The sequence below is a fragment of the Apodemus sylvaticus genome, chromosome 7, assembly GCF_947179515.1.
Source record: "Apodemus sylvaticus chromosome 7, mApoSyl1.1, whole genome shotgun sequence".
Classification (NCBI taxonomy): Eukaryota; Metazoa; Chordata; class Mammalia; order Rodentia; family Muridae; genus Apodemus; species Apodemus sylvaticus.
The window spans coordinates 64,188,699-64,214,117 of NC_067478.1; the positions used below are offsets into that span (position 1 = coordinate 64,188,699).

Sequence of the window (25,419 nt, forward strand, 5' to 3'; positions counted from 1 at the left end):
AATTTTATAATTACAGTATAATAGCTTGGCAAAAACCATAAATCAAATTATGACTTTTACTTTGGAGTTCTACTACACACATTCAAGGATGGAAGCAAAGAAGAGTCCTTGAAGAAATTAGTGCTTGTTAGTGAACCTAGCCTTCGGTAGTCAGAAAGTTAGTATACAAAAGCTCAAGTTAAACTTGACAAAAGGAAAGAAAGGGACTAATAAAGAAAATAAGGCCGAGTGGTGGTGGCGCAGGCCTGTAATCCCAGCACTCTGGGAGGCAGAGGCAGGCAGATTTCTGATTTCGAGGCCAGCCTGTCTACAGAGTGAGTTCCAGGACAGCCAGGGCTATACAGAGAAACCCTGTCTCGAAAAAACCAAATCCAAAAATCCAAGAGAGAGAGAGGGGGGGGAGAGAGAGAGAGAGAGAGAGAGAGAGAGAGAGAGAGAGAGAGAGAGAGAGAGAGAGAGAGAGAGAAGGAGAGAGGAGGAGGGAGGAAAGAAGGAAGGAAGAAAATAAGACTAGAAAATAAAAGGAAAAAGAAAGAAGGTGGAAGGAGAGAACTGACTTCCACAAGTTGTCCGCTGACCTCTACTCTAGTGCCATGGCATGTGTGCGCGTGCGTGCGTGCGTGCGTGCGTGCGTGCGTGTGCATACACACATACACAAATAAATTAAAATGCAATAAAGTTTTAAAAAATAATTCAAGAAGAGGTGGGTGGCATAAAAGGGTAAAATAAAAGGCTGGAGCAAAGCATGTGCAGAGCCCTGTTTTTGAAGCCCAGCACAATCTCAAATAAATAAATTAATTAAATAATAACAACAAAAGAGGAAATGGAGCGGTAAAAAACTGAGTACAGTGGGATGAGGTGAAGGTAGCTAGAGAAGTTTTAACGCTAGACATATTCTCTTACAATAACTGAAATCTACTATTGCTACAGTAGAAGCTAGATTACCTGCAAATAAAAAAATGAGCTACCAATCTTACTCTGATAGCCATTTGTACCCACCATGGTCTGTGAAAGCCAAGTGTCCTGGCTCACCAGAGGGAGAAGGAAGCCTGGTTTTAAGTTTCCTCTCTTGCAGTCTTCTTTTACTTAATTTCCCCCTTGCACATGATCCCTACATCTCCAACTTTTTACTTCCTCTTTGAATTGGCATCTGCATTTGTTAACCAGGACCTAAAGTGAACTGCCATCAGCAGGGGGATGAATTGTTTCCCTCAGATAATACAGTGTTGAGTTATTCCTCTCCTTTCAACTGAAGTAAACTAATCAGAATTGTGATTCCACCTTAAAGACCTAGAATTCTGTCATTCGACCAGTGTTGAACATTCCAATTTCTTACCAATTCTGCCACCATCATTAAAAAGGCTTTGAGACAGCGAATCTCAACCTTCCTAATGCTGTGACCTTTTAATGCAGTTCCTCATGTTGTAGTGACCACCCCCAACCAAAACATTATTTTTGTTGCTACTGTTATGAGTCATAACATAAATATCTGTGTTTTCCAATGTCCTTAGATGATCCCTGTGAAAAGATCCTTTAACCCCAAAAGGGTTCCTGACCTTAAAACTCCACAAACATAATATATGAAACGGACTTTGAGAATCAATCCATGAAAACAACTTTGAGAACTCCCTTACCTTCTAGTTAATAATGATTGATGTATTTTTTAAATTCATATGACATATTACATGATCAAAAACTAAAAACAAACACGTCAAACAGAAACCTAAACATTAAGAGCAGGCATCTTATACATGTATGTGATCCCAGTGTATTGGGGAGCGGAGAAAAGTAAAGGCCATCTTTGGCTAAATAGGGAGTCTGAGACCAGGCTGGCCTACAAGAGTCCTTGCCTCACACATACAAAAGCAAAAATAAAATCCTTAGTTCAATCCTAGGACCTGCATGGTTAAGGAGAAAACTCCTACAAGCTTTCTCTGACCTCTTCAGGTGCACTGTGGCATATGCACAGAGCACAGGGACACATGCACAGGGAAATAACAAGAGATGACTGCATGGTTAAGAGCACTGGATATTCTTCCTGAGGACCCGGATTCAATTCCAGTTCTGTTACCATCCATTTAAAAAGTCTGCAACTTCAGTTCCAGGGATGCAATGTGGGCACTGAGCACAGAGTTCAGACACACAAACAGGAAAAACCCACACACACATACACATTAAAAAAAAAAAAAAACACAAAGTAAAAAGTTAAAAAAAAAATAAACCAGAAAACATACAAATACTAGGATTCTTGGAAGAATCATGAATCTTGGAAATAATAAACTTTGGGATAAATTAAATTGAGCAAATATGAATAAAAACTTTAAGCCCAATGCAGGTGATGTTGTAGGAAAATGAGCACCCTTGACAAGTGGTAATAGCACTGTGAATTAGAATTCCTTCTCTTATATTCTGAAATTATTTAAAACTGATTTGCTGGATGGTTTTGTGGTCGTTGTATTTTGTTTTGTCTGAGGCAGAGTCTCTTACTCTGTAGCCTAAACTGGCCTCAGAACAGCCTGGGCTATATAGTGAGACTCTGTCTCAAGAAAAGAAAGAAAGGAGGAAGGGAGAGGAAGGAGGCAGAGAGGCAGACAGACAGACAAAGAAAAGATTTTTTAAAAAGTAGTCATAGAGCATTTTTTCTAATTTATAAAAAAATGACAGAAAACATTTAATTTTTAAAAGAAGTTTATATCACATTATTGATCTAAAGATATTTTATGTCCTATTTCCTTTAAAAGGAAGAAATTCCTTTACATTCAGATTTTAAAGGGAAGGACCTTTAAAATCCTTTGGTTTGGTCTCACCATTTGGTCAGTGAGGAAGGTAGTTTCCAGGAGGGCTGACCTGACTTGTGCACAGCAGCACAGCTATGAGCAGCAGAGCAGGCCTGACATCCCTCCCCAGATCTCTGGCCACTTCAGCCTACTCTGGGCAGCTTCCTTTCAAAACACAAACAAACAAACCCAACATTTATTTCTCTCTTTAGTGCGGGAGCACACCAGTGTCCCTCGCCCATCTGGAGGTTTGACAGCAACTAATAGAAGCCAGTTCTCTCCTCCAGCATGTGGGCCCTGGGGACTGAACCCAGGCCACCAGACTTGGTAAGAAGGCACCCTTCCCTGCCACCTTGTCGACCCACAGATGATTCTTCTAAACATCCTGATGGACATCTCAGCCCTAGACAAAGTAAATCTCCTGTCTATTAAACAATACAGTCCAATGAAGTGTTTAATCTCAAATTTATATTACTGGGTATGACTCAGTACTGAGATCCAAAATGTCCACTTCATGACTCTATCTACATATCTATGTTTTGCAGTCCTCCACCTTAAACCGAAAGCCATGTAGCTTGTCCTCTACATAGAGTCACTAAAAATACAAAGATTGAATTTGGAATAGTTATTTAAGATGCAGTCTCTCCTTCCTTAAATTTCTTGTTTTATCATTTCCATGTTCTAGCATTTCATATACATATAATATATATACACATATATACATACACACATTTATATATTATTGTAGCATACTCTTATTACATAGCCTGAAACTTGCTATGTATACCAAGCTGGACTTGAACTCACAGAGATCTGCCTGCCTCTATCTCCTAGTGCTGGGAGTAAAGTCATGCATCACTATGCTCAGCTATTATCCAACATACTATATATTTTATTTACTGGGGTTTTAAATTCTCTTTCTTTGCACAATACTGTAAAAGTTTTTTGAGGTTTAGGAGTTTTCTGCTGTACATAATGACAGTAGTAACTGATGAACAGCACTCAACATCGTTGAATAGATAAACAAACCATGATAGCCATAATTAAAGGGATAATGTTTAAATGTGGCAGATACTGAATGCCATTCAGCAAGAAAAAACTATGAAATAGAACTGTAGAAACATGGAAATTTAGAGTTGAGTAAGAACAGTAAGAAACCAGAAGGGAATCCAAAGCAAAATAACAGTGATGTGATTAAAAGCACATACACATCCAAACCACACTACGGTAGGATGGTTTCATGAATGATTAAGAATGAACGCCTACAAAGAGAAGATAATGGAGATGCCGAGCCCCCAGCAGGCGGGTGACAGGAGACCATGAAGAGACCCAGATGAAGCCAGTGCTCTGCTCATGAGCACTCAGCCCACTCCCACCCTACGAGGTATTACCCACTGGATTTATCAGAGATCCAATCAATGACCTGAGCAGGGTCATTTCAGTATGAAGCGTTGGTGTGAAGCAAGTCTAACTGTGGTGAGGCGAAGAAGACCATGGGAAGTGAGGAAGCGCAGTCATCCTTGCAGGAGCTCTCATGGGAAGAGGCAGGAAATGGAGTGGAAACTGGTACATGCATGGCGCCATCTTCCCAGCCCCTCGGGCTTGCTTTTACAGCCTGCATCTCTCTGGCCTCATCCCCATTTTCACCCTCTCATGAGTGACTGCTATAGGCAAACCTACCTTAACTCTGTTCATTATTTAATAGAGTTAATCTAAAAGAAATTTTTAAATTAAGCCTGAAAAAGTGTGAAATGATCCAAAGTAGAGAGCCTGATCTTAGAGGCCAGGTTCTGTCTGGGAGTTAAAATGTGCTATCCTCTGTGAAATGTATAAATAACAACTTTTATGCCTGTGCCTATTCTTATATAGATACATGATGTGGGCTCTCAAACCTTCAGGTGTCACGCACTGCCCTAGAAGAACTAGTTGATGCTAACAATCTCTCCTAAAATACACAAAGATATGCAGATAAAAACAAATTCACAACCTAGGGGGCCCACTTAGATTTGCTCCCCAATTCAGTCGACACATAGACCTGTTTTTATTGTTTGTATTTTTAATTTTTTTATGTAGATGAATGTCTTGATGTATGTACCACATGCATGCCAGGCGCTGAGGTCAGCAGAGGGCGTTAGATTTCCTCAAACAGGGGTTTGTAAGCCACCCTGTGGGGGCTGGGGACAAACAACAGTTCTCTGCAAGAGCAACAAGTGCTCTCAACCCCTGAACCATCTCTCCAGGCCCATTTTGATTCCTTTTAATTAGAGAGTAACACACATAAAGAAAGTACAACTGCAAGAATCCTCACTATCCATTGTAAAAACCTCCGGGGTCAAGAACAGAGGACGGCCAGGAACAGAAAGCCCCTCCATTTTTCAGGAGAATCACCATTTTGAAATCTAATGCTAGATTTCTCTCTCTGTAAACATTATATAAGTGAGATATGGAATGGCTTCTGTAGCTATGCTGGGAGGTGGGAAAGGGGAGGGCCTGCTTTTTCACCTTACATTGTTTTGGAGAATCAGTCACACTTGTTCTATGTAGCAGTAGGTTGTTCATTTCCATTTCTGAATAAATTTTCATCTTAATGACAATTTTTAAACAAGTCTGAGTAACTTTACTTATCTTCTTTTGTTAGTAGACATCTGGCTTGTTTCCAGTGTTAGGCTACTGTGATGGACAGAAGTAACTGCATATATCCTTTGACATATAAATATATACTTTAAAAAACAAGAATGAGATCACCAGCACACAGGTGTATGCATGTTCAGTTTTCTAAAACTGATTATTGTGAAACCTTATATATTGTAAAACCTTATATAGCAGCTTAGGAATGGATAAACTGGCTTATTTTTCTAACATAGCAGTTGTGTACTCTAGAATCATGTGAGCAGAGTTCAAATCACAGTTCATCTGGTGTCCAACTGCCAGGAAAACCAAAGCTTCTGTTCAGACACCACACACAGAAGCAAGTAATGTACCTTAAATCATTAGATGCCAAGGAATGATTTTGCTAATCCTTTGTTTATCTTACGGCTCTGCACTGATCTGGGTTTGAGCAACGCTGATGGCCATACTTGAATGCTGGATGAGGAAAAGGCTTAGGGATGAGGGAGCAAGGCTCTGGCTCTCACTCACTAATCAGATGGCTACTGAAAATGGACAAATGCCCAGACCTGAGCCAGCCACTCCCTTTGCTTACAGAATCTGCCATGTGTGTATGGAAAGAAAGCAGAATCTAGAACCAATCACAGAAACTTAATCAGTCAAGGCCAGATACTTGTTTGCCATGCTCTGGCACTCTGGCCAGTCAATTCAATGCACTCTTGCAGAATTTAAACTGAGAGTCAGCACTGCAAGGATAGGTTAGCATCCATTCTTAGGGTTCTCTGGGCCAAGTGCGCATATGACTTGGCAGTCTGTCACCCATAAGAAGACTCTCCCACTATAACTTGATCATGATTCTGGACACTCAATAGTCAAAAGTACGAAAACAATTTCTATTGTTTATAAGCCAAATACACACCCACTTCTTAAATCAGTGGCAGAGTGCACTCAGTGACAAGAGGGGCATCAGTGAGTGATGTCTTGGGGGAAGGATACTATGGCTTTTCAGTACGGCTATGGTCTGGCCCTGAGGTTTGTTTCCTGTTTCTTCCTCAACATGTAGCTCTCCACTCTTGTAGTCACTTCTGCAAAATAAGTAATATCTTTCTAACAAATCCAGTATCTCTTGCTTCAGCTGAACAAAGCTGACTCCTGTTTACAATGAAGACTCCTACTATGTGCCAAACTGGCAGGAAATGACAGTACAAAGACAAAATGGTGTGGCCGCCTTACGGGAGCTTAGCAGACAAGTCAGAAAAGTAAGTGAGCAACATAGGAAGTGAGGAGTCTAACCAAGAAGACAGAGAAATGAGAAGGAATGCAGGTCGGGCTGGAGGTCTGAGAAGAGAGAGGCATCATGCGGTAAGAGATGGCAAGGCGGTGCAGTGTACACACAGGAGAAAACAGACCACAGCCCCATTCTTCCCTTTCTCTGTGCATCACCTCTGAACTACACACTGCCAGAAGGGCATCTGAAGACAAGCAGGGCAGCACACGCCTGTGATTTCAGCCCTTAGGAGGCAGAGGCAAGAGGCCAGCTGTCACTTCAAAAAGTGACCCCATCTCAAAATCCAACTAGCCAAACACAAAAGGCACTTTTACATATAATTCAAATAATGTGGACAAGGTGGTGAAGCACATCTTACGGATTAAAGTGAGAAAAGTCAAATAGTTTCTAATTTTGTGTTGAGGAAGAAAAAGCCACAATTTCTGACTCGAATGGCAATGATGGTATTTTTTGAGTCTGCTCTTCATGCTGAAACACACACACACACACACACACACACACACACACACACCTGATCATTACAACCACAAAGCTGGCTTCTTCCATTCTCTCCTCAGTCACATCTCAGATAATAAATCTGGGCTTTTGTGCGCGCGCGCGCGCGCGCGCGTGTGTGTGTGTGTGTGTGTGTGTGTGTGTGTGTGTGTGTGTGTATCTGTCTGTCTGTCTGTCTGCTTTGTTTGGTTATTTGATAGGGTGGAGTAGGAATCATGGATGAATGCATAAAGTAAAGGTGTTTGTCAAGTGACCAGAGTAGTGAGGCACAAAGCATTCTTCTGCACGTATTTTTGCATAATGGTAGGTGCAACTCCACAGGGGAAATGATAAAGGACTATCATATGGGACCAGTGTGACAGTACACACAAGTAAAGCCAGCATTCAAGAGGTTAAGGTAGGAAGATTTTAAACAAAACAAAAACAAACAAAACACTAAGAAACCAAGAAAGCCCTCTGTATGATCTTTTCTCTAAAGTTATAAATTTTTAGCATTGAAGTCATTTTAGAGTTACTTCTAGGTACATATCATTTTCAATAGATGCATACATTAGGTATATATCATTTTCAGCATTATTTTTCCACCTTCCTCAACATTTACTTTGGATTATGCTCTCTATACATTTTATAAATTCTCTCATTTTCAGTATTTTCCATTCTACAAAGGTTTATGTGTGAACAGGAAACATAAAAGCCAACTAAGACCCCAATCAAACTATTTCTAGAGAATTCTGATAAAAGAATCTAAAAGACCTGCCCCTAGAGGCTTTGCAGGTGTGGCTGCTGCGTCACATGTACATCAGTAGGTGGCTGAGAGGAGAGAGGCTATGTCTACACTTAGTCTTCTGATCTATGAACAGCTGAAGGATTAGTAGCCTAACACTCTGAAAAACAGCAAGCCTGAGAGGACTACCAGTTCGCTGCCAAGGGGCCCAGATCAGGATCTAGCCTGAGATGATCACCAGAAGGGTGCCTGGTGGGTGGGGGCAGGCCATGCCCAAGATGACCCCTGTCAGGCACCATAACACAGGAGCTGGGCATAGCACTCCTAAGATGACCCCAGACATTCAGAGACTCCGGGTGCCACTAAGAGGAGCAAGTAAATAGTGGAGAAACAGAGGAGCAAAAGAAACAGGATGTGAGCACAGTGAAGAGGCAGAACAACGGGAAACACAAGGGTAGCAGGGACCAGCCTGATGTGAGTAGCCGGTGATGCCACCTGGGACCATGGTGGGGCCCTGGCCTGTGCCGCCCCTAGGGACCATGGCTGGATTCGTGGCCCTGAAGCAGCAGGGGTCTGTTACCACCAAAGGACATGCAGACATCCCTGGTCTGGGATACTGCCCGGGGACATTGATGTCTGAGGGATGTGCAGAACTGCCCCCCCCCCCCCCCCCCCCCCCGCAACCTGGGCATGTGGGAGAGCTGGCCCTAGGGGCATGAGAACAGGAAAGTGACCCTCCCCACCCCCGCTCCTCATAGCCAGCTGCACTCTGGAGAGCAGCCCCTGCATATTTCCAGAGTTGCAGGTGCCAAGGATACAGGTGTGGGAGCCCTGGCCCTACTACTGGTCTCCTGTGTGGTAGCATGGACAAGGAAGAAATACCCTCCTCCCCTCTTGCCCCTCACCACCTGTGGCAGGTGGGAGACCTGTCCCTGGAGTTGTACAGCAGAGGAGCTGGCTCTGTGCCTCACCAGCTGCAGCCCTCACCTGGGTGCACAGTAGAGATGACCCTGGTAGCAGGTTTGCTGGCCCTGAGGGTGTGAGTGTGGGAGAGCTGGCCCCACCACTTGTCTGTGTGGTGACATGGGCAAGGGAGAGATGACCTCCCACACACACCTTGCCCCTTGCTACCCATGGCAGGCAGGAGAGCTGACCCCGAGGTCACCAGAGTGATAGAGCTGGCCCTATTCCTCACCTGCTGCAGCACTTGGGAGAGCAAGCCTTGGGCAGCACAGCAGAGATGATACTGGATATAGGGGTTGTGGGTAAACACAAGAGTGAAGACAAGAGTGTGGGAGAGCCAGCCTTGCCTCTTGTTTGCTAGATGATGAGGATGAGGATAGTGAGGATGAGGATGGTGAGGTGACAGTGAGGGAGATCCCTCCCCACCATTTTGCCCTTTCCATGGGCAGCAGGCCGTAAAGTTGGTCCTGGTAGTGGACCACTCTATTGGTACTGGAACCTCATTGGGACTTCTGGCCCTGGATGTGGGTGGGGGTTGCAGGGGAATGACCCCAGAGGTGTGAGTGTGGAGAGCAGGCCCTTCCTCTTGTCTGCTGGGTGGTGACACAGACTAGGGAAAGATGCCCTCCTTTCCTCCCTTGTCCTTCACCATTTATAGCAGGCAGGAGAGCTGACCCTGGGGTCATGAGAGAGGGAGAACTGCCCATGTCCTTCACTGTCTGCAACACTCAGGGAGCGGGCTCTGCACCTTTCCTGGGCAGCAAGGTGGAGCTGGCCTTGATAGCTGGGGTTACTGGTGAGCTGACCCCAAGGGCATGAGGGAGAGCTGGGGGGCTGATCAGCTCAGATACCTCTCAAGCCCAAACCCAGGGCTTTGAGCTGGCCCACCCCAACATCTATCTCAATGATAAACTGCTGGAGTGCATGGGGAGGCCAGTCCTACAGATCGCAAACTACAGGATCTCCATGACACAGGGCAACAACAGGATATCTGAGAGCCATCCCAGTGAGGTTCCAGTATTGATAAAGTATAAGAAGCTGAGGCCTCAAACCAGACCAATGAGGCACTTCAATGAACATTTATTTGCAAGCAAAGACGTGTGAACAAAAGGGTGTACTGTGGGACATACTGACACACTGCAGCTTCCACATGAGATTTTTTTTTCTTTGTTGCAGGAGACGTTGCAAGGGTAGAAGGTGGGTACAAGAGGAGGGGTGAAAAGTGTAATTGGGGTGCATGATGAAATTCACAAAGAACCAATAACAAGCGTTAAAAGAAGAATCTAAAAGGAAGTTATTGATGACATTTATATTCTAGAAAGAGGCCTAAAGCAAGTCAGGCAGTAGTGGCGCATGCCTTTAGTCCTAGGACTTGAGAGGCAGAGGCAGGTGGATCTTTGTGAATTTGAGGCCAGCCTAGTGTATAGAGTGAGTTCCAGGACAGCCAGGGCTACACCAGAGAAACTCTGTCTCAAAAAAAGAAGAGAGAAGAGAAGAGAAGAGAAGAGAAGAGAAGAGAAGAGAAGAGAAGAGAAGAGAAGAGAAGAGAAGAGAAGAGGTAAAAAAAAAAAGAAAAAAGGAAGGAAGGAAAGAAGAAAAGATAAGAAAAGAAAAAGGGGGTGGAACATAAAGCTAAAGAACAAATGGTTGGAGTATTCTACAATCTATAGCTATCTTTTCAAAAGGGCCATAATTTCTTACATGTGAAGGGCAGGCTTAAGAGCAGGGTTTAATTCCAGTATCATTAAACAGTGTAAAAATTCACTTGAGTTTCACTGTACAGAGTTCCCACTTACATAACTCCAGGTACCTTTGCAAATTCAAATTCATCCCCCCGCCCCCCAGCACACTCAGTCAAATGGTCAGCTCCAGTGAGATGAGTCCTGCTCTGTTCTTTCCCTATGCAAGACTGCCACTTTCCAGTCTCGGGCTTCAAGACTAGCACACACTACATATGATTACCACACTAGTACTCTAAGGACCTCTCTGAACATCTACTCTTTTCACCAGAATATAAATTCTCTGAGAGTAAACAAAAAGCACAACTTGTTTTATAGCACAATCCTTGGCATTACACAGCAATAAGTAAATCTTGCAAAATAAAGAATACTGTAATGTTATCAAGGTTAGACACAGTGACTCATCAATAAGGAAGAATCTAATCTGGAGGCTAGCCTGGGTAACATTTAAGTCTAAGGCCAGTATATATTAATATTCATAGGATGATTGGACTACAAACTCTATCTATACACAGGAGGGTAAAAGTGTGCCTTTACCTCCACTGGTTTTCACCTGAAAAGAGGAAAGATGTTCACAGCTTTCATAATAATCACCTATGAATTGGGAGTGAATTAATTCAAGTTCTTTGGTATTATGCAACAACACTGAGAGGTTTTCTTTTAATTTCATTTAAAAATTCATTTTTTCATCATCTAGTATCCTTTTGTATTCAGCAGCTTTTAGAATGTCTATTCATTGTATACACCTGTCTTTGGGAAGCTGGCTATCCTATCCTTTTCCACAAAGCTAGTGTTGAGAATCACATTCAGGGAAACTGTGGTTTCATTTGCCATAGCTGACTAGCTGAGACAGAGAACACTTGCTTTGTAGTACATCTCCTCTATCAGGTTTTAGAATGACAGCACTGAATCATGAGACAATATATAAATTTAGGAGTCAGAAGACAGCCTGACAAAGAGGTACAGGCCTTTAATCCCAGCACTGGGAGTCAGAGGCAGGTGGATCTCTGTGATCTCAAGGCCAATCTCATCCCAAGCAGCCAAGTTACGAAGGGAGACTTTGCCTCAAAACAACAGTCAGAAATCATGTTTAGCCCCACAACGGTAAAAGACAACATGCAGAGAGACAAAACTGAAATGAACAAGTAGGGAGAGAGGGAACTGTGCTGGTCCAGGGCGCGGAGACAAGCGCCACCTGACTGTGAGGGAGTCCGGCTCCTGAGCTCAAGCCCTTTCAGGAGGTGTGGCTGCTCTTCTAATCATGAGATGCCATGAAGTCCCCAGTATCCTTGCAATTAATTCCCATTTTTAGTGAGTTAGGCTAAATTTGGCTTCTACTGCCTACAAACAAAAGAATGTTGATGAACAACAACCCTCAAAACAAAACAGAAGTCAGGGAGTGGTATCTTACTGCTGTAATTCCAGCAATCATGAATAGGGTGAGGCAGGAGTAGTTAGCTTGGTCTATACAGGGAGTCTTCAGTTCAGTTACCTAGCAAGATCCTGACTCTTAAAAAAATGAGAGGTGGTCAAGAAATATTAAAATAGCAGTTAATCAAAAAAGGATAAAAATATCTATGAGGGCTGTTGAGATGGCTCAGTGGTTAAGAACACTGACTGCTCTCCCGAAGGTCCTGAGTTCCCAGCAACCACATGGTGGTTCACAACCATCTGTAATGGGATCTGATGCCCTCTGCTGGTGTGTTTACAGACAGCTACAGTGTACATACATATAATAATAAATCTTTTTTTAAAAAATCTACAAAATTAGAAACTTCAATCACTCCTTAGGCTAAAAAAATGAAAACTATTGACCAATGAGAGCAGGTTCAAACAACAGCCCATGGATCCAACTTCAGTATAATTATCACCAACAAAGCAACGTAGTACTATACAAAGCTGGGGTGTAGCTCAATAACAACACACTTGCCTAGCAAGTCAGGGGCCTAGCTTCAATTCCAAGAACTACATTTTAAAAGATGAAGTAAAATACTATTACAAAGTTCTGACATCCAGAAAACAAAATTGAAAGATGAAGGGTAAGAATATCTTAGCATTTGCTAGAACAACAAACAAGAGCATTTGAATTGTTTGGCCAGTGTCTCACTGTGTCCTCCAGGCTGGTCCAGACCTCCTCACCCTCAAGCCTCGGCCTTCACTGTGCTGGTGTGTGCCACCATACCAACTTAAATTATTTTTTAAAGGGAAATAGTATCATTTAGCTATAATTTTGACTAAAATTGGACTAAGGGTTAACTCAGCTTTTCTGTTAATAAGAGTCAGCTCTATCTCCCAGACCAAAATATAGTCTCGGTTTTCCCCATTCATCTACACCCATTCCCTTAAAAACACTCTACTTCAGAGTCCTCAACTAAAACATCCAATGCTAAGACAATGGCACTTTAAAAAAGTAGTTCTCAGCCGGGCGGTGCTGGCCTATAATCCCAGCACTCTGGGAGGCAGAGGCAGAGGCAGGCGTATTTCTGAGTTCGAGGCCAGGCTGGTCTACAGAGTGAGTTCCAGGACAGCCAGGGCTACACAGAGAGACCCTGTCTCGAAAAAACCAAATCCAAAACACCAAAAAAAAAAAAAAAAAAAAAAGCAGTTCCCAACAATACAGCCATTATATGGTATTAGACTCTAACATAAAACTGATACATTAGGACTTTCACATTAATTTAATAATAGTTTGTTAGAATTTTTCTTTAGCAGTTTAAGACCTTTTAGAGGGGAAATCTAGTTTCTCTAGCAACAATTTTTAAGTGGATACTGAAGAGTAATTTTGTACTGTTCCTATATTCAAAAGAAGACAAACTTACTTTCATATAATCAGAAACAATGAGACAGAAAACCCTACAAATTTAACAGCAAGCTCAGAGATAAAAATAAAACAAACAGGACTTCTATCAATTTGCCAAGATTATACAGATGGTTTTGGTATTTAGAACAAAATGCAGCCTGCTAAATCTAAGGTAAAAGAAACAGATTCTGAAATAATAAAAAGAATGATTGTAGGTAAAATGTCTTAATCATTTGCAGTAATGGAAGAAGATAGGTTATTGATATTTTTAATGTCTTATATTACCTCTGGAAAGTGTTTACTGAAATTACATCTGATAACCTATCTTAAAGCAAATAGTGAAGGTATACTAAACATGTCTGGCACAGAGGGATAATGTTTTACCCTTAATTCTACCCCCTTTGTTCAGGCCCTCACACCTTAATCCATATTTGGAAAAGTTGGGTAAACGCCAAGCAGACTAAGGGAGGCTTGAAAGTAAATGGTATTCCTAGAGTTCCAGGAGAACTACTAAGTAAAACATGCAGAGTCTTAAATAAGCAACCAATTATGAAGTATAATTAAGGAATGCTAATTACCATCAATGTCAATTTCACATGTGTGGCAGGATGCCAAATGCAGTTGCTAGGAAAAAAAAAAAACAGACTTAGATTCAAGTTTTCAGGACACTCTGAAAAATGTTATCTTTCATTTTAAGATCCAGATTTCTTGGTGTGTTCCTTCACTCATTGCTTCAAAGCCCAATGAGGGAACGGGACACATAAATGAAAATACTCTAAAGTCAGCAATAATTTGAATAGATTGTTCACTAGATGCAAGACATTGTTTCAAACACTTCATTTGTATTATCAAATTCAAGTGTCCCAACTCAATAAACGCACACTTTTCTCAATTCTACATGGGAAAAACAGATATAAAGAAACAGGAACAAGACCAGGTTTCAGACCCAGACCCACTGATCTTTAACTATTACCTGGTTCTTCCTCTCATACTACAATAACTGACCCAAATTCTTTTGTTAAATTACATTTATTTATCTTCTGTGTGTCAAGAGACAACCGTCTTTTTTTGAGGGTTTTTTTTTTTTTTTTGGATTTGATTTTTTTCTGAGACAGGGTTTCTCTGTATAGCCCTGGCTGTCCTAGAACTCATTCTGTAGACCAGGCTGTTCTCCAACTCAGAAATCCACCTGCCTCTGCCTCCCAGAGTGCTGGGATTACAGGCGTGTGCCACCACCACCCGGCTAAGAGACAACCTTCTGGAATCAGTTCTCTCCATAATGCAGGTCCTGAGGAATCAAAGTGGAGTCACCAGGGCTTTGCAGCAAGCATCTTTTACCCACTGAGCCTCTTCCTGCTCCCTCTACAAATTCTCAGTAGAACCTGAGACATGACAACATCCTTATAGATTACTCCAGGAAAAACCCAATAATCCAGACCTGACAGGGCTTTCTGGAAAAAGTAATAATGCCCTGATTGTTTTTGTTTTAATTATTTTATGTGTATTGTGTTTTGCATGCATACATATATGTGCAGAAGAAAGTGTTGTTTCTACTGAAACTGGAGTTACAGATGGTTGTAAACTGCTATGTGGATGCTGGGAGTTGAACCTGGGGCTTCTGTAAGAGTTGCTTGTGCTCTTAATTTTTTAATTTTTAAAATTATTTATTTATTTATTGAAACAGAATTTCTCTATGTAACTGCCTTATTTACTTACTTACTTATTTATTTATTGAGACAGCATTTCTCTATGTAACACTTCTGGACCAGGCTGGCCTTGAACTCAGATTTGCCTGTCTTTGTCTCTGCCTCTGACTCTGTTTCCCAAGGGCTGGTATTAAGGCCAGAATCACCACCACCTGTCTCTGATTCTTAAAGAATATAAAGGACTTAGCTAGACAAAATAAGAAGGGAGGAATGACAGCATTCCAGTAAGATAGTTCTATCCCAGGACCATAGCAGCAACGCAACACTCCAGAAATAACAGATATATTCAAGGAAACTTCAAAAAGAATGCTATGAGGCTAGAGTGGAAAATGGAAAGTAGAAATTATAAAAGTTAAGATTAGAGAGCCAGACAAAGGCCAAGTTGTAGAGAATTTTAATGACATGGTAAGGAGTGTTAGCTTCATCTAGTTAACAATGGAGTCATCGAGGAATTTTCAATTGGTGTTTTAGACATACCATTTTGGCAATTCTCAAAAAGTGAATTTCAGGAACAAAAGTGAAAATAAGGAAACCAGTGGAAACAGCTCCTAAAAAGGAAAGTACTGGAATAAGCATGCTATGGAAGTTTCTAATTCAAAATAAGTTAACGGACAAAGAGATGGTTCTGTGGACAAAGGCCCTTGCCACCAAGTCTGAGGACCAGAGTTTGACCCCAAGGAACCATAGATAGAATGTCAGAATTAACTCTAGCAAATTGTCTACTGACTTTTATATTCAGGCATATGCATGCGCCCACAAGTGTACACACACACATACACACACACGCACACACATACACACACAGGTCAGTAAATAAATATAATAAAACTGGTTTTTAAAAGATTTACCAAATAAGCTGAATGTAGTGGCAAGAGGACCAAGAGTTAACGAAGCTATAACGTGAGCTGGAGGCCAGACTGGGGACATGTACACAGATAAAGAGATCTCAGGGAATGAGCAGACAATACAGAAGGAGAGGGAAAGCTAGGAAGAACTTGTACACGATACACGATCACTAAAAGCCTCTTCCTTGAATCATGAAGTCAATAGTAGTCCATGTTATCTCTGAAATTTAACAAAAATAAATAAGTGCAAAACTATATGTACGTAAATAAGTTTAGTTTGGGTAAGAGTTTGAGGAGAAAGTGATAAATCAGATAAGGTATTGTGATTTTAATCCACGATAACTGTTCCAAGAAGTTAGAAATATCACAAAGAAAAAAAGAAAAAAGAAAGAAAAAAGGAAGGAAGGAAAGAAAGAACAGGAAAAAGAAAATGGGCCTTTCTAATATTTGTAAATATCCTGAAAATATTTTAAAATAAGAAAAATGATGCTTTTCAAATAAGTAAGAAAAAGGCCAAGTAGAAACTATGTAAAGAAGGGCTGGGGAGATCGCTCAGCAGTAAGAGGTCGGCTGAGTAACCAGGAAGGCCAGAGGTCAGATTCTAGAACCACATAACAAGCCAGGCACCCCATGCATGCCTGCCACCTCAGATCCAAAGGGGATGAAACAGGAGAATCGGTAGAGCTTGACTAGCAAAAGAGAGGCTCAAAGAACTAGGCAAAGAGTGTCAGAAGGATACCTTCTGACCTGAGTTTGCAAACAGTTGCACACCCTCACACATCTGCACATATACTCACACAGACAGCTAAACACACACAAACAAATGTTTTTTTTTTAAGAAAGGAAAATATATAAAGAACAGATACATACAAACTTACTGAAGAGATGACCAAATTTAAAAATACTTTTAAAATATGAAGGGAAATAAACATAAGACAAAGATGAAATGCTATTTTATTTTACATCAGGTAGACTAGCAAAATCCAAAAATCTAACACCTGGAAAGGATATAAAGAAACAGAAATACACATTGGTTGTCAAAATCCTATAAATAACTTATAAAGGGAAAAATACTTCTATCCCAGGACTCAACAATTTCACAACCAGGTCCATGACCTGGAAAAACTCTGGCATGTTCCAAGACAGTGGTTCTCAACCTTCCTAATGCTGTCACCCTTTAATACAGTTCTTCAAGTTGTGGAGATCCCCAACCATAAAGTTATTTTCTTTGCTATTTCATAACTGTAATTTTTTGCTACTGTTATGAACTGTTATGTGAAAATCTGATATGCAACCCCTGTGAAAGGGTTGTTTGACCCTCAAAGAGGTCACAAGCCACATGTTGAAAGCCACTGCTTTAAGAGATAGAGGAATATTAATGAGGCACTGTTTATGCAAGACAGAAAAAGACCATGTAGATGAGCATTACTAGGAGAAATGATAACTGACAATACAGCATGTTCAACAAATGTGTGCAGAGCCCACACTGCAATAAATCAATAAAGATGGGATAAAATAAAGAAAATTCAGTGATTGTATACTAGGACACAGCAGTATCAATACCTACTTAAACTTACCAGTATTAAAAGAAAGAGTAACAGACATGTAGACATGGTATGTCCTTTTTTTTAATGTAGCTCTGGCTGTCCTGGAACTCACTGTTTAGCCCAGGCTTGCCTCTTCTTTCTGAGTGCTGAGAAGCCAACCTGTCTGGCTGACAGGGTTTGTCTTAATTACTGTTCTCTTGCCATGACAAAGACAAATTATAAAAGAAAGCATTTAAGTGGGACCTCACAGTTTCAGCATATTTAAGACCATGATCATCACGGCAGGGAGCATGGCTGCAGGCAGGTGTGGTGCTAGAATCTGAGAGCTCACATCTGATCTACACATATGAGACAGAAAAAGAAAACACTAACAGGGACTTTTGAGACCCATCTCCTCCAACAAGGCCACACCTCCTAATCCTTCCCAAACATATCTATCAACTATGGATCAAGTCTTCAAATATAAGAATCTATGGAAGCTACTCTCACTCAAACCACCACAATTTTTTTCACAGTTATGTAAATAAACTCATTAAATTTTTACAAAATCGTAAAAAATGGACATTTCTATTGTTCCAATTTTATAGGATAGGGGAACTAAGGCTATAGTTTAAAGAACTATAAAACCACTAAATAGTAAAGATTCAGCCTAAGGAGGCTGGAAAGATGGCTCAGCAATTAAGAGTGCCTTTGCCTTTGTAGAGAATCTGAGTTTGGTCCAATCCTACAATCCAGCTTTGGGAGGTAGGGACAGTAAGTTCAAGACCAACACAGGCTTCCTGCCGAGTTGAAGTCCAGTCTGACATACTCTCACCCAGTCTGAAAACAAGACACCAAGCACCAGAGCCCTGCTACGCACACAGTGTGGGTGATAAACTGAGATAGGACATAAAGAGGCATGAAACTGGATGGAACGAAAGATGTTAACTTTATATGAAGTATAAAGTTCTATACTGTTCTTAGAATTCCATGTGGCAACTGTGATATATATAGTTCTTTTATATTAAATATATATCTGAGGCAAAAATGAAAAAAATGTCAACATTTTATGTAGGCATGTGGGTGTGTACTACATATTTTGGTAATTGGGTTTATATTTAAAACTTTCCAAGAAGAAAAATGTCTCATCTACAAAACAACAGTTACAGTTGGTTGGGCATAGCAGTCACATCTATAATCGCAGCTATCCTGAAGAGGAGCTGAGGATCTGGAAAGCTCAAGGGACAAACTGTTTCTAAAACCAGTAAGAGAGCTGGAGCAGCAGCTCACTGGGTTAAATGTCAGGCCTGGTACCCAGGCCTGAGGGCCAGAGTTTGAATCCCCAGCAGCCACATAAAAGATTGGACGTTTCCCCAGCATTAGGTGGGCGGCAGAGAAAAGCTGTTTCGGGAACAGTCTAGCCAACTGGTAGGCTCTGGGTTCACTGAAAGACCTTGTCCCAAAAACTAGTGACTAAGGAAGAAATCTGATGCTGACTTCTAGCCCACATAAGCACATGCAATACAAATTAATCAAATGGAAGTTACCACAGAAATGAAAATAAATTTCTGATCTCTATATTACAAGTTTTACTTATAAACACACTCCAATATGAAATCTAATGTTCCAAAAATGTATTTTAAAAATGGGTGTCTAGAACCCAAAACACAGTTTCCCACTAGGAAAGATACAAAAGGATATGACTATAGGAGGGACGGGGAGTGGAGGTGGGAATCCTACCAAGCATTAGCAGTAGACAGGAAAAGCAGGGGACACATGTACTGTTGGCCCCAAAAGCAAACAACACTTCTCAGGCAGGGTTGGAGGGCAGAAGTCATGTTTTATTCACCTTTGTATCCTCAGTAACTAGCAAAATATTGGTATCTTTGAAACATCCCAATGCGGTTGCCTAACGACTCATGAGGTAATGAGGAAACGACTGAGCTCATTATCAGTAGGTGGCACTGTCAACATGGAACAGTTTAGTGCTGGAAGCAAAAAGAACCCAGAAGTTAAGGTGCCCAGATGCAAAATGTCCACAGACACAAAAAACGAACTCAAGCTTAGCACTGACAGCCCATCCAAAGAGCTACTCGTTCTGTTACTGTGAGTGCATCTCCACACCAGATCCTGCTAACAAAGGCAGTTTCCCAGTTGATCAATAGTGCTTTAGATTTTCAATATTTTCTCTTAACCCTTTAAGGTCACTTTGTGATTATAAGAATAGTAATTTAACTGAATGTGGTCACATATAACTATAACCCCAGCACTTAGGTGGTTTGGGCAGGAAGCTCTTGAGTTCTAGGCCATCATGAGCTACATATCATAGTCCTGACTCAAAAAAAAAAAAAAAAAAAGCCTTTTTACTATTACAGTAAGCCTACATGTAAATGAATAGTGACTCAAATATGAGGCTTTACCCTGCTCTTTCAGAATCCAAAGTGATGTATATCGATGCTATACGGTAATTAGGTATAGCTGTACTCTCTTCACCCCACCCCAGTAATTCTACTGAATAAAACCCAACTGGGGATGAGGGGAGCAGATAAGAAAGAAAGAAAACTTGATTCACTTCTCCTTAGTATCTCCTTCTTCTACCTCTGGCAGGAAAGGGTGAAATCCTGAAAAGATAAGTCCCTGACGAGAGAGAAAGCAGAAATATCAAGCCCATTTTCCTTCTGGAGTCACATATAGTTACATGAGGCACCAGTGTAAACCCAGAAGGAAAGATCTGTCCCGTAACAATCAGCTCTATGTTTAGTGATGGGTATGAAAAACTAGGCTTCCCATGAGCAGAACAAACAACTAAAGGCAACGAAGTTTGCATCATGCAGGAAGAAAATCTTGTTTTCTTCTTTGTTACAATGTTTACTGTTTTCTGAGTAAATTAATATGATATGCTCTGTCCCTTCCCTCATATAATCTCCCAATTACACTAAATATTATTCAAATTGCCAAAATGGGACAAAAGTTCCAGAAACATTAGAATCAATAACTACTTAAACTGCTGGTAATTCCAGTGGAAGAGCTCAAATCAGCACCAGCTTCCTGGCTCTCTTGAGTGGATAGAAGAAAAGTTGTACTCCTTCACCAAACTTCAAAATGTAAACTTGTGCACTTAAGCTTGAAATGCAAGCCAAAATTTGCTCATTTTTATTCCTAATATTAAGCTGGTGTCAAGATCAATTAACTTCCCTCACAAGCACATTCTTTCAAAATTCCACAGCAAAGCAGGTCTGTGTTTAATCATGGGGGTGGGAGAGAGAACTATGTAACACATGTAGAATGATGGGGGGAACTATATGTTATTCTAGACTCGTGCTGGGAGCTGTGGTTCAAAGGGAGTTTGCAAAAAGAAAAAGCTGCCTCAAAGGATCATTAAGGTCTCACCCAAACAAAACAAAGTCCCAGAAAAGAAACCAAATACAATTTTATTTTAAGTTCAATTAGGGCTCAGATCACAAATTCTATTCACCTTTATCAGAAGCTGTATCTCAGAACTACTGTAAACATAAATTGATCAACTTGTCCAAGAATCCTTACTTATAAACTAATCTTGGGTTTCCCCCTGAGACTCCTCTTTATAGTAATCTCAAATGCACCACAATAGCTTAGTGTAACCTGGGCTACGATGTTTACAGGTGTCTCCACCCCCTTCCCCCAAGGAAAGAGGAGGTAGAATGGGTAGGCAGAAAACAGATTAAGGCTGTATATGAGGTAGACAGAAAACAGATTAAGGCTGTATATACCCTAAAGAAGAGCTTGTAATCATGTAATATTGTTTATTTTACGTTTGGGCTACCCTTTCCATTCATGTCTAATACGCTTAAAAGAATAATATATTCAGAGTGACACAATTCCTGCCCTCCCCTGTCTCTGGCTGGCTCACACCCGCTTTCCTCTCAAATAAATACAAGCCTGTTGATCGATGCCTGTCCTGCTTGGAAACAAGAAATAACTGTCCTATAAGACAAATAAAAACCTTCTCTATAGCTCTGAGGCCAACCATTCGTCTGAAGGAAAAGCACACTGGAGCAGCAACATCCAAGTTTCCCTTTATGTCCTGTCATTTAAAAGCACCATAATGAAGAGATCGCTGCGACCCAATTCTAGGTCACAAGCTTTTTTGCCCCTTCTTCCCCTCACCCCCTCCCATCGCCTTTCCCCTCTAGATAAACTTCAAAAGGAGTGGTGATGACCAATAATTGAGCGTGTACACGCGCGCGCGCGCGCGCGCGCACACACACACACACACACACAGAGAGAGAGAGAGAGAGAGAGAGAGAGAGAGAGAGAGAGAGAGAGAGAGAGAGAGAGAAACTGGTCAACTTGGACGCTGGCCGGGCTCACGTGGAACCTGAGCCCCAGCCGGGCCCGGCATCTGGACTGAGCAGCCGCGGGAAAGCAGCCCCCCTGCGGGTTTGAAACCCAAAGCAGGTGGGATTCCGGGAAGCAACCTTACGTAACGGGCTTGTCAAAATCCCAGCCTCAGAACCTCCCCACCGTCCGCCCCCGCCCCATCACCCCAACAACAACAGCCCCAGGCCAGCCCCAATGGCCAATCTGGAGGGACCCTCCCGGAGCCCCGCGCGCATTCCCACACGGAGGCGCGCGAACGCCATCGGCAGCATCTCGCCATCCTCCCGGACGGCGCCCCCCCTAGCAGCTGCCGGCGCTTCGCCGCCCTCCAAGTCCTATCGCCCGGCTCGGCGTCCCCCTGCCAGTCACCTCCTCAGGGCCGTGACAGCTCCCTATGCCACCGATGCCCACGCCGCCGCTCCGCCACTCACCTCCCCGCCGGCCCCCGCGCGAGCACCGGGAAGAGCCCGAGATGCGGGGTCTGATCCCCTCACGCGCGGCGGGCGGGACACGAGGGGGCTGAATGTCGCGGCGCTTGCAGCCAGCTTAGCTCATCTCCCGGCCCGGCGCTCCGCCCTGCCGTCTCAGTCAGACGGGACTCCCCCTCCCCGCGCGGTCGCCACAGCCTCCGCCTCCTTCTTCAGCACCAGCCGCCAAACCCGCCGCGGCCGGCGCCATCTTGGGAGTGACGGTCAAGACATGGGGGCGGGCACTATGGCCACAAAAACCAATCACAGGCCGAGTCTGACCCGAGGGGCAGGAGAGGGCCGAACTAGGGGGTGGGCTATGGGGGGGAGGGGACTAACAAGGGCCCCGCAAGTGGGCGGGGTCGGGGGCGGGGCGGGGCCGGGCTGGCTCGTGACGCCGGGTGTAGTTGGGGAAACGCACAGTGGTTCCCCATCAGGTTGGGAGATTCCGAGCCCCTGGCGAGTATGAATAAGGCGTACTGAACCTTCCTCTTTCACAAAGCTCCAGCTATGGCCAACAGGCCTGTTTCTTCCTTCCTTCCCGGCACTGCCTGCAGTCCTATCCTTGCCAGAGCTTGGTGCAGTGGTCTGAGCTGAGATCCGCCCACCAAAGTCACTGGGATTCTGCAGGAAACCCCCTGAGCGGTTAGCAACCACCAGTAGCTTTCAGTCCCGAGACAGAAGGTCAGGGAAAAGGGGGAATTCAGAGGGGTTCTCTGAAAAGCGCGTTGATAAAACAGCTATTGTTGACTGAAGGGGTGTCCATTACATTGATTAATTGGATATGTCCTACTTAAACGAGACTACAGCTCCACCGTTAATGGCCATTGGCAAGATGCCTTTGAAAAATGCGGATAATAAAGGTTGATTACCTCTGCAGGGTTACTCAGAAATGTAAAGGGCATGCCTAAAAAGTAGTGAATAATGTTAGCTGGAATTCTACAGACAAATGAAGGAAGAAATAGGACCTAAAAAAAAAAAACCCTCTAGGTTCAAGTTAATCCATACAAAACAGGCTTCATGCAAAACAGGCTTCATCTTTTTTATACCTCCACTCCTTCTCTTGGACTCATTCATCCAGACAACATTGTTGGAAAACCCGGCAGAGGGGACATAATAGTCAGGGAACCAGAAAAGGTATGCTTTTAGGGAGTTGAGGTCTAGTGGGAGAAGCTCAACAAACAAACAAACAAAAAACAAATATACTTCATACTTGAAGAAGAAACATAAAGGTTACAGGAAGAATTCTAGGTAGCAGAGAACAGGATGATTTTTGAAACCAGAGTGGTCAAGGCTGTGCCTCTCTGAAGCGCAGGAAGAAGCCAGTAATGGGGAGAAAGGTCCCCGGAGAATTGAGTAAAGCAAAAAGATCATGCAGAGAACCTGCAATAGGGAGGAGCTTGGCGTTTAGAACTGAGAGGAATGTGTGTTGACGAGAAATGTATTTTGCCTGGAGAAGCCTTACATTAGGTTGGAGAGGGAGTTGAGAGCTCAGTTGTACAGGGCCTAGGAATACGTAGAAACAAGACTGGGCTTTATGCTAACTGCAGGCTGAAGCCACTGAATGGTAAGTAGGGAACAAAGGAGTTGGGAACCGTGAATGGTGCTTGAAGGATAACATCTATATTTATATTCTAGACAACATATGGACCAGGGACCAGAGAACCTGATTGAGAAGTTTTTCTTTAAATCTAAGTTTGTGCCCCTTCAACACTGAGTTCACCAAATATAGTTCAGATTGTTTAAAAGTGTGTGGGCATCACATGATATTGTGTAGATAAAAATATACTAATTTCACTGAAAATTATTAAATAATACTATTTTCAATTCTGCGCCCCCCCCCCACACACACACAGGGTTTCTTTGTTTAGCCCTGACTGCCCTGGAACTTGCTCCATAGAACAGGCTGGTCTCAAACTCAGAGGTCCACTTTCCTCTGCCTCCCTAGTTCTGAGGGGATTACAGTCATGCACTATCATGCTTGACTTGATACCGTTTGTTTTTAAGCATTTTATGTAGCATTTTGTTATAATACATAGTTACCTATACAAATCAATATTAAATGTATTTTAATAAGTATTTCTCTTTATTATTATTTTATGTCCATCACGTGCACGCAATACCTGAGGACATCAAACAAAGACTGAAGTCTTTTAACCTGGATAGATCCTTCCTCTCTGCTGTCAGTGTCACCCATGATGTTTTCATCCCCAGTGTGAGGGCAGAGCTATCTGCCAATCAGTGGTGGCTAGAGAGCGCCTATATCACGAAGGGTACAAATAAGCTTTTGGGGGCGATGGGTGTGTTCACTATTTTGATTATACAATGGTTACAAGTATATACATATGTCAAAGTTATTAAGTTGAGGGCTCTAAATACATGTCTACTTTAGACCTCGATAACACTACTTAAACGCTTCTTCTTTTTTCCCCCTCTAAGGTAAGGCTGGTGTGAGACCCATTACAGTTCTCATGCCTTCCCCCTCCGAGAGCTTTGATTACAGGCTTGTGCCACCACACCCACTTCATACAGCAATGGAACCAGGAATCGGTGCATGCTATGGAAGCGCTTGAGCAATTCTCTGCTTTAAACAAACGTACAAACAAATGTTTTAAAGGTTCAATTGGGAACTCCTGTTCTTTTTCCACTGGCCATAGACTTAGCCACTAATTGGTTTGATTGTTGTGAAGCATACCTAGTCAATCCCCCCTTTAAGGTTATCTTAGCATATTATATTATTAACAGTATAAAGCACTCTGAGTTGAGACATAGATATATTCGTCCATATTATAGGGTTGTAGTTAAAATATGAAAATGTAGTTTCAGGAATTGCTTTTTAGCGTGAGAGAGAGTTCAGTTGTTAAAGTGCTTACCACAAAGGTAATCATCCCTCAGAACTCATGTCAAAAAATCTGGGCATGGTGGCAATGCTAGATAGTTTTAGCCGACTTGACACAGCTAGAGTCATCTGAGAAGAGGGGATCTCCATTGGGAAAATACCTACATCAGATTGGCTTGTAGACAAAACTATAGGGCATATTCTTGATCAGTGATGATACCTGAGGACCCAACCCACTTTCTCTGTCTCCACTCCTAAGCAGGAGATTCTAGGTCTAATAAGAA

The 25,419-nt window shown here is 42.4% G+C and overlaps 1 protein-coding gene and 1 non-coding gene across 10 annotated transcripts in view; one reads left to right on the forward strand and one right to left on the reverse strand.

Moving 5' to 3' along the window:
• The window catches only part of Dennd4a (DENN domain containing 4A), a 103,890-nt gene extending 81,531 nt beyond the window's left edge, over positions 1-22,359 (reverse strand). For 5 of the 9 annotated variants that reach the window (XM_052188043.1, XM_052188035.1, XM_052188042.1 and 2 more), the window contains exon 1: positions 22,261-22,359. The gene's annotated coding sequence lies outside the window, so the exon portion shown is untranslated. Of the gene's footprint in view, positions 1-13,971; positions 14,018-15,576; positions 15,648-22,198 lie in introns of all 9 variants that reach the window. The other 4 variants (XM_052188039.1, XM_052188038.1, XM_052188041.1 and 1 more) reach the window with 4 other exon arrangements.
• On the forward strand, positions 7,920-8,051 carry LOC127690365 (small nucleolar RNA SNORA17). Its single transcript, XR_007979084.1, has one exon. It is a non-coding gene; the product is annotated as a small nucleolar RNA SNORA17 (small nucleolar RNA).
• Positions 22,360-25,419: the final 3,060 nt, after the last annotated feature.